Raw genomic sequence first — 10,553 nt, forward strand, 5'->3', positions numbered from 1 at the left:
TTCCACGCAGTACCTATGATTTTGATGCTGCCCCAGATCTACCAAATCACAAACCTGGGCAGTGCCAACACATACACCTCTCCAGTGGAGGCTTAACCGGGGAGAGGGTTTTTAATTTCTCCTCTTTTCTTTCCTCTTTCAATTTGTGCTACATTCTGCAGCTCACACAAAAAGGAACACTTCTCTGAATTGATTTTGTGAAGGAAGGTGCCCCTTGCACAAAAACAATGTTGGTGCTAGGTAGCAATTTGTGCTCCAACACAAGGGGAAAGGACAGGAATGCACTGAATTTCATAAATATGGTGCATTCCTGCCTTTTCACAATGGCATTAGGCGACACAGCAAGAGGACTTGCGGCGCTGTCCTACACCAATTCCGCATAAATGAGTCCCTTTATTTTTAGCTACACCTCTGACCATGCTCACCACGCTCCTTGACCTTTAATATTTCCCAACCGTAAAAATGATTTGCTGTGGGAATTGGGGGCATTTATGGCTGTCAGTGAAGAGTACCAGGGTCTAGAAATTTGTCAGGAGGGGCTACTTACGCCTACAAACTTTTGAGAAGCGGGTATGGGCATGAAAATGTTTTAAGACCTATGTTGTAGAGCGATGGTCTTAATTTGGTTTCCTGAGTCAAAGTATTTCAGGAGCTTTGCTAGCACTTTCACTAATTTGCACGACATCCCGCCAGTCCATTTACACTTTGATCCTTTAAAATGATTAACAGGAGGTTGGGTCTCATTCTCTCAACCCAGGGCTGTGAGATCTGAGCTGTTTAAAATATTTCAGTGAGCACTGTTGTGTTCATAGGCTAATACGGTTTAGTCAGGAATGTCAAAGTTCATGCCGTTGACCTACATACAGTTCGTGCTTCCACTATGAATTACTGGTTATTTAATTGTTTTTAATCCCCTAGTAACACCTCGTTCAAGATGAGAATATGCACTGTTCAATTCAGAATATACTGTCCACTGAATAATTTCCTTTCAGCACATCACATTCCGTTTTTAAACTTTAAAAAAGCAATTGAAATCTGCAGACTTTACCAGAGCCAACTTTAGTAGTCTCTCCTTGTATGTGTAATTCTAAAGACACTAATAGTTCACTTTAATAACCAAAGGATTGGTTTGAGCTAATCCTAAAAATGTGGCCTTGCTTGATGATAAACTCTATTAAATACGGATGTTGGGATTGTGAAGCTTTCCTTTACAGCAAAACCACAGCCAATCAAAACAGTCTAAACCATGAGTACTCGCAAAAGGCAATTTGGGTTGTACCAGAAGGCCAAATCAATGCACTGACACTCCCCATCAGTCCATCGTGTCCTTTAAAAAAAATATTTATATATCACACACAAAAGAGTTGCCCCCTTAGAGAAGCCACACAAAGGTAGGTATTCTTCTGTTTATTCCAGGAAAAGACAGCACAGCATAGTATAGCAGCTTGCATGAAAATAGTTCCCAAATCGCCAACGCTTTTCGTGCTTCCTAGCACTTTTTCATAGGCATGGATTGTCAAAACAACGCAAGGCAGCGTTGTGCACTTTTATTTCAACCTGACTCCCGCCCCTGTGGGCGTTGGCTCCTCGCAGAGCTTTATGGTCCCAGTAGTGCACACAGGTATTCCTCTCGTGAGTTTGCTCATTGCGTTGCCAAATGAAGACTTGTTAAACCCCAGTGGGTATGCAAACTGTTCAACTCCTGCTGCGCTGTTCTTATGAACCTTCCAAAACTCAATGACTGAGTGGAAGATGCGGATGGGTGTCCGAGGAGAAACAACCTTAGGTTCTTGGGTTTTCCTGAAAAGGCATAAGGACTGGCTGCGGATGTCTTCCTGGAGGGCTGGATCACCACAGTCCTTGATAATATCAGACTCAATTTTTTCCCCATTGAAAGAGCACACAGTTCCCTCTGGCCCCCACCAAGCCTGGGATCTCTGGCTAGAGCTCTAATAGCGCGCCTGTTTAACTACAGAGACCAATATAATTTAGCGGTATATTCGTGCCCATGGCCCACCGAAATACGAAGATCAAGCCATCCAAACCTATCCCGATTAGTACCAGGAAAGTACAGGAGCTCCGGAACAGCTTTCTATGAATCAAACTGTTCCTACGGGGAAAATAACATTAAATATAGCCTGCTCTTTCCTGAGACGGCATGTACAGTATAAGTCTAGGGTCCATATTTATTACACGCCTCAAGATACAGTGGACTGGATGGCGTCTGTAGGACTGGCAGGACCAGAACCAGGATGACTAGAGCAGTTGACAGACCGCTGCGAGGTCAGCGCCCAGATGCCATATAACAAAGACACACCCCACAAGAGGCACCAGAGACTGGATGCATCTTGGTTGATGCAGATAGAACTTTACGGACAGAATCAGTAGCCATACAGTTCCAGAATCTGTACTCCCCTCTCTGCCTAGTGCAAGAAACTCAATCGCATGCAGATGAAACCCCCAGTAGGACATGGGGTGATCGGCGAGTGTACCCTGGCTGCAGTTGGGGGTTCAAGAAGAAGAGCAAAGACAATAAGTAACTGTGTAAATGATGCCGGGGTAGATGGTGCTCAGAAGTGAAAGGGTACTCTGCTAGCGCCTTGATCGATGGAGGGTACAGGGTGGTTACACATTGGGAAAGGATACATAAGAGGACGTTAAGCTGCATGGCTCCACTACAAGAACCTAATAGGACTACCCAGCTGCTGTCACGTGTGCAGCTTAGGAGGGCTGAATGGTCCTGCGGGATATCAAGGGGTCCGGAAATCTGACCACACAGAAGTAACCTAAGCAGACCATATTTATATAGTTTCTTGTTTTCTGTTCAAATTTAGTTAGTTGAATTGACATGGGTAAGGAGGGGGGGAGGGGAGGGGAGGGGAGAAGTTTGGGGCGGAGACCCCGGTCCTTAGGCCATTGTTGGAGATATGGGGATGCGTAGCTACTCCCTGTTGGTGGGGGAGGAGGAAGTTGGGTAAATTGTTGTTGGGGGGGGGGGGGGGGGTTATGTTAAAAACCAGCATTGGCATAGCCAATAGGTCTCGCTTTTGGGACCTTATAAGTATTTAATTATGCTGCACAATATCCTTGGTGAAACATCAACTGTTACATGGGTGAAACGCTTATAAGGTCCCAATGGCGAGACCAATTGGCTATGCCAGTGCTTGAATGCAAAGGAGCCAATGGCTCTTTTGTCTGTAACATTTTGTGGGATTATACCAGTGTTTACGGAAGGTGAGCGGTAGCTCTACTGTCCGAAACAGGCAGGAGGTAGGTTTGCTATCTGTGAGTGTGATATCAGCCAGCAGAGCAAGACCTCGATCTGCCAATAGGGAGGTGTTTTGGGCAAGTGAGGGGCAGCCCCGCTGAGTGCTGCAAGTGAGGAGTACATCTGTGTCTCAACACGTGAGATAGATGTGCGGTCTGCACTGAAGAATAAGTCTGGTGAGCAAGAGACAGCATTGCTCTTGGTGGCAGGTAAAAATGTGGGCTATTGCCCCAGTTTCCAAGTGCTGGTCTGTTCCTAAACCGGTGTTTGTCTGAACTCAAATCTCTGCTAGGACTGCAGGAACAGGCTCCCTTTCAATAATTAAGACATTTAGCTGTAGGTAAAGGCAGGCCTCCTTGCCCTCTTGCTGCTGGATCCATTTTTGTGTAGGAGAAATGGAAAGCTGGAGAGTTGCGGAGGGGCTTGAACGGTCATGTGAAGCTGGAAAACCGAGAGGCTCAACATCCTTCGATTCTGGGCAAATCACTTAATCTCTCGTGCCCGCCCCCTCCAAAAAAAACTGAATAAGTCTATCCTCAATGCAACTGGTGCTCATGTACAGGGCCCAACACCTTTAAGTTGAGTTTGCGCTATATAAATCTGCAATAAAGACATGTGAGCGATGAGATAGAATGTATTTGTTTCACTTGAGTTTAGACTTGTGAAAGGAGATCACTTTACCCCTCAAGTCAGAGGGATATACGATGGCAGCTGGCATAAGAAGAGTGTAGAACAGATGGGAGGTGGGTACATGACAAAAGTGTGTAATTGCACAGTCCTTAAATGCCCCAAAGTTGTTTTAAAGCACTACAGCGGGGCAGAAAGGAAATGTGCTGAGTGAGGATGGGAGAAAGCCAAGGTGACATATGAAAGTAGATCGGAGTAAACCAGAGATTTAAGAGATGCTTTGGTAATACTGTACCCTGGTCACCATTTGTCACTTGTTATCAACACTATGGAAAGGAGATTGCTGCACACTGAATGTTGTCGAAGCATGCCAGCTAAACCTCTTCTGCGATGTTCAGGCACACTGGGAAAATTCGGCAAACTGCACCCGTGGAATACACAGCTGTCACTGTTCATAAGCAAGGACCGAACCGCTCAGGTTTTCCAGGCAGAGAAGCACCAGGTTCGCTGAGGGGCCCGGGCCCGCACCTCCCTTTGCAGCAGGCCCTGGTACCTGCAGCAGATCGTAGAGGACCCCATCCAAATCTGATAAAAGCTGCAAAGGCATCTAGGGGCCATAGGATTTTTTAAAGTGTAGGGTTTAAAAGCATGGAAGGGGCGGGGAAGCTGAATGTACACGCGGTGTGATTCACCTGGGGAATGCCCAGCGCATGGCAAAGGATTACGTGTGAAAGCACGTATGAGAGGGTTGTGCTCGCCATAAAGTTAATCTTTCCCGCAAGAAATTTCAAGGTTCCCCTCTGTGTTGTAAACACTTTTTACATGCAAACAAGGCAGCTCTTACAAATCACCCAGCAAATAAAACTTTACTTTTACAACTGAACAGAAAATGTTTTCATTCGTACAAAGGGGCTTCCGTGTCTCCCCCTCCTTCCCTTCCGCATGCCATGCAAACACCTGGGAGGCCAATCATTCCAGCTCCGCTTATACTGTCTGGTGCAGCTACTGCTCAACCGAGATCTGTGGGCTCTCGGACGTCCGGACGATCCCAAGCCGCCATTTTAGGAAGACTCCACGCAAGGTAGAATAGAACGAGTGGTGCGCACGACACACCTAGACATGTGTTTTGAATTATCGTGCGCACAACCGTGCACGATAATTCAAAACACATGGCGCCTGTGGGGGGAACCGCAATCAATAGGCCATGGGCGGAGCAATGCGTCCGCCTTTGCCCAATTGCGTGCTGTCTTTGTTTAAAAGATGCACGCAAAGGCCAATAGCCTGGGACAAAACAAAGCACACGTGCGAGCGTGAGGTGAGATTTCAAAAGCCCTTGCATAAAGTCTTCGCCAGAACATCGCAAGTGCTGTTACAGGCTCGACCTAACCAGCAGACAAAGCAGGTGCTCTGGCAAGCAGAGGAAGAAATGTAGGGATGTATCATTCATGTGGTGCTAGGCAAGAACCCTATTTGGGAGTCCGATAACTCAGGGCAATGCAGTGACCTGATGGATAAGAGATGTAAATACAAGCTTATAACCTGGAATGTCCGGGGGACTGAATAACTTTAAGCGCAACCGTATAAAAGCCCATCTTAAACTATACAGGAGTCTCAATAGCATTTCTGCAAGAAACACACCTATACGGTGACAGTCTTAAATATGTTGAAAGACTTTGGAGGGGTCAGATATATGCAACGTCCTATTCAGTGTTTTCTAGGGGTACACTGGTGTATGGGTGGCTCCTGGGGTCCGTTTTAAAATGAGGACCAAACTGGAACCAAATTGGAGATAAGTACTGCTAGAAGGTACTTTGGATGGATATATGCCTGATCAACACATATGCTTTTAACAGTGATGATGGGGATTTCCTAGGGTCGACACTTACAGGCCCAGCTTAACCCTGACATGGAACTGTTGCTATCCGGGACTATAACTGTGCTTTCGATGGCGCACTAATTAGGCTCCTGCCGAGGCCAGACCTTAAACCCAAGGTGAGGGGTCATGAGGAAAATGCCAACTATGACCTCATAGATGTTTGGATGCAGTGTCGTCCACACCAAAAAGCCTATATGACCATATGGTCAGACGGCGGCGCTGGTACTATTAGACCTCAGCGCCGCCTTTGACACGGTTTCCCACAGCATCCTATTGCTCCGGCTAGAGGAGATTGGCGTTGGGGGTCAGGCCTTGCAGTGGTTCCGCTCCTTCCTCGACAATCGTTCCTTCTGTGTGGCCATCCCTCCCTTAAAGTCCAAATTCCAGCCGCTGGCCATGGGGGTTCCGCAGGGATCCTCGCTGAGTCCCACGTTATTCAACCTGTACGTGAGACCGCTGGCTGAGGTCGCTAGGCAGTGCGGCCTGACTTTGGTCTCATATGCCGACGACACTCAGCTGGCGGTTACTCTCAGCGGGGATGCGGAACAAGATGCCCCCAGGTTTCAGAATGGACTGAAGGCGGTGGCCAGCTGGTTGACGGCGAACTGTCTCCAGCTTAATGCCACCAAGACAGAAGTTATGATTGTCGGAAAGAGAGTGGAACTATGGGGTGACCAATGGTGGCCGTCTGAGTTGGGACCGACTCAGACTCCGGTGTCGGAATTGAAAAACCTGGGAGTCTGGTTGGATGCTGGTCTCACCTTCGTCGGCCACACCAAGAAAAAAGCAGCGTGCTGTTTTGGCCTCCTTCTGGGCTTAAGACCTGTCCTTAAATTTTTCGATGCCCCAACCAGGCAGCTGGTAATCCAGGCCACTGTCATCTCTCGCCTGGATTACGCTAGCTCCCTACTGGTGGGGGCCAACCTGGCAGAAATCACCAGCTTACAACGGGTACAAAATGCTGCGGCTAGAGCGATTGTCGGCCTGCCCAGATTTTGTCCTGTTTCAAATGTCCTCCGCTCCTTGCACTGGCTTCCAGTGAGGAAGCGAATCCATTTTAAGGTCCTCTGTTTGACCTTTAAAATTCTGAAGGGAATAGGTCCCCAGATCATGTCCAGCTTCCTGTACTTTTATGTTCCTACACGCACTCTGCGTTCCCAAGGCCAGGCTCTCGCCGTGGTCCCTAGATTCAGGCTCTGTCGTGCGGGTGGACGCTCCTTTAGTGTCAAAGCTGCAACCATCTGGAATTCCGTCCCGGTTGAAATTCGCCTGTTGGAGGATCTTATGCTTTTTCGGAAAGCTATTAAAACATTCTTGTTTTAGTCTTTCTAGTGGTCTTTCCTGTTCTGTTCTTTGTTATGCTATGTCCTACCTTGTCACTGCGCCAGGACGCTCCTTCGCTGGAGCAGCTGTGCGCATAACAAATACCGATAACATAACATAACATTCCTGTCCTACACCGGCGGCGAAAACAGTCTGTTAGATTACTACTTCATGCAGGCAGAGACCATACATAGAGTAGTCGAAGCGCAATACATGGCCCGATACTTTTCCGATCATTCCTTCTTGCTGATAGAATATACATTGTGCAGACCACGCTCCAAAATATTATGGAGGATAAATGTCGAAGCACACTTATCTGGTTTCTAAGACTGCAATAGACACGGAATTGAGAGGAGAATTTGTTACAAATTGAAGACAACCAGTAGCAGGGCGACAGAATTGGACACGAAGGTGGTACTTAAAGGGGCATGTATGGCAACAGAGGCAGGAGTCAAGACAATGCTAGAACAAGACCTACAGGAACAAAAACGCAACTTGGCCTTCCTAGATGCAGCATTTCCCACTGGTGTAGAGGGTCCCAAAGATGAACAGAGCCACGACAAAGGGTAGGAGAACTGTGGGACGGTCTGGACAAATGGGACCGAAATAAAGGCAGAAAGCGCTGGTATACAGAAGGGGACAAATCTGAACGTTTGCTAGCGTACCTTATTAAAATGGAAACACAACCTAAACCAATATTAGCAATAAGACGGTGAAAACATAAAATGGTACACAACACAAAATAAATGTTGTATTTGTGGAATATCTGAAAGTATACACAGAACCCCAATTCACAGCACCCACCTCGACTATCAAGACTTTCCTGAAGGGGATAGCGCTGCCCAGTTTAGACCTTGCCGCCCAGGAAGCCCTAGACGCTCAAGTGGCTATAAAATAGAACTAGTAAACGCGATTCAACCTATGAAAACATCAGTCACCGGGCACAGATGGCCTTACGGCTGAATTCTATAAGCCGTTTTCCTGATGCACTAGTAGATAGACTGCTCGAGACTCTAGCTGAGGTGCAAGAGAAGAAAACTACAGAGTTTTGTGCGGGAAGCCCTTATGGTGCTGGTCCCTAAGGCGGAAAAGACCCTGTGCTACCGAATCCCTATAGGCCCAGATCTATATTGAATGTGGATCTGAAACTAATCAGCCACATTACAGCCTCTAGATTACTCCTGTATCTCTCCCAGCTTACACATGAGGACCACTCTGGATTTATTCCCCGTGGGAATACTCTACGGCAGGCAGGTGTCTCCAACCTTTTCTGTACTGAAAGCTACTTATGTTCAATCATACACATTTGCAGCTACCAATATTAGTGCAGTATAATTTTAATTTCTTTATATGTATATTGATTCAACCAAGCAAAATCTTTCTAATTTAATAAGCTGGGCTGCACACCGGTGAGCTACTCCATTAGCTCAAGAGCTACAGTAGTTCACGAGCTACTGGTTGGAGACCCCTGCTCTATAGAATATCAGCCGCCTCACGCATGTTATGCAGACCTTGAAGGGGAAATCTGAGAATAGTTCTCTGGCCTGTTTAGACCTAATGCAAATGTTCTACTGTTAGATGGGACTATAATTGGGTATTGGAAAAATGGGTTTAGGTCAGCAGTACATCTAATGGGTAAAGTTACTACACAAGAAGCCAACTGCTTTGGTCTGTTCAGTAACTGTCTGAAAATATATATATGGCTCCAGAGGGAGACGCGGCATGGGTGCGATTAATGGCCAAACTATGGGATGGGACGGTAAAACCAGTAATTAAGAGGGGGCCCTTCGCACTGGAGGAAGATGTCTGGGGTGTTCCACAGCTCGCCCAGATAGAACTGGCAGTGACAGTTGCAAAATGGAAGGACAGAGGCTGCCTGATGGCTGATCTATACCCAGAAGATAGGTTTATAACCTAGCCAGATGCGGTAGAAACATTTGAGTTAGGTGACAAGCAATATGCAAAAATAGCGCCCACAGCTAGAGAGCTTTATTATTATTATTATTATTATTGCATTTATTGAGCGCACAGCTACCCAGAGGTTTCCCGGCGCTTGCCTTGGGAACCCGTCCTGGCTTTTCCCTGTGAGAGCCCCTACAGGGCATCCCCAAGGTGAAAGCCAGGCATCCCGCCGCAGGGTGGCCGTTGTGGAGATTAAGCAAGCTTAATGCCCAGAGTTGCAGAGTGAGAACCCATTATTAGAGCAGGCACCGAAGCGAGAATTATCGAGTCCGTGGACATTTGAGCTCAAGACCCTGCCGCGTCGGGAATTGAACCCTGGTCCCGGGTCTGACCTCAGCTTCCGGGTCTGCCTGCTCTACACCGTGAGCCACACTTCTCCACTGTCTGAATCCACAGGGGCCCATCCAAAGACAAATGGAAGACAGACCCTAAGGAATGTGCGACTGCAGAGGACCACATGAGGAAAACTAGATGAGAAGCTCCCAGAGGTGCTACTAGCCTGGGGATCCAGGAGATCGCTGTGATGCCCCTGTCCACACAACTAGTCCCAAGTGAAGGAGAGCAACATGAAATAGAGGAAACCAGAAAATCAAATACCCGTGAGCACCATGACTGAGTTTTACCTGTTGAAGACCTGTCCAATATGGATGGAGAGTCTCCCAGTCCTGTGCCATGCCGAGAATGTCGTCCAGATAAATGACCAACCCAACTCCTAGCTCCCGAAGGTACCGTACTACCGGACAAAAGAGCTTGGTGAAACACCATGGGGTTGGCTTGGTGAAACACCAAGGGGTTGAAGAGGGACATAATGGCATAGCTGTGAACTTGTACCACCGATGGCGCCTTTGGAACTGTGAATCTTCGGTGAGGGGCGAAGATGGGCACTACCAAATACTCATCTTTAAGATCCTAGCGAACCAGCCAGTCTCTTTGTAGAAGGTCCTGTAATAAGTGTATGCCCTTCATCTTGAAGTGGTGATAAACAATCCAGGAGTTGAACTCCTTTAGATTGAGAACCAGTCAAACCCTGGTCTTTCTTGGGAACCAAAAAGACTGTACTGTCAAAGCCCCTGGGGGTATAGTCGTCTGAGTCACCGCCCCTTTGGTTAAGAGGGACTGAACCCATTTGTCTATGAAAGACATCTGTGTGGGGGGAAATGGATAGGGAACCGCTGACTCGCCTGACAAGGAGTGGAATTAAACTCCAGATGAAACCCTATTATGGCCAGTAGTAACCAAGGGTCCTGTGAAATCATCAACCAATTGTGATAAAATAACTGAATCCGCCCCCACCATTACTTCTGACTGAGGAAGTAAGCTAACCTGCTTAGGAGTTATCCACAGAGTAACGTCGAGGGGCATCCCCCTCTGGGTGCGTATCAGTGTGCGGCCTATTGAAAGCCACAGGCTGGTGCTTAGCCATGATGGTGTCCAGCCCCAACAAAAAGGCATGTGTTAAAGACCTTCAGTGATGTCTGAGCTTTTTCTACAGCTTAA

This window comes from Lissotriton vulgaris, unplaced genomic scaffold, assembly GCF_964263255.1.
Source record: "Lissotriton vulgaris unplaced genomic scaffold, aLisVul1.2 SCAFFOLD_5289, whole genome shotgun sequence".
NCBI classification, from domain to species: Eukaryota; Metazoa; Chordata; class Amphibia; order Caudata; family Salamandridae; genus Lissotriton; species Lissotriton vulgaris.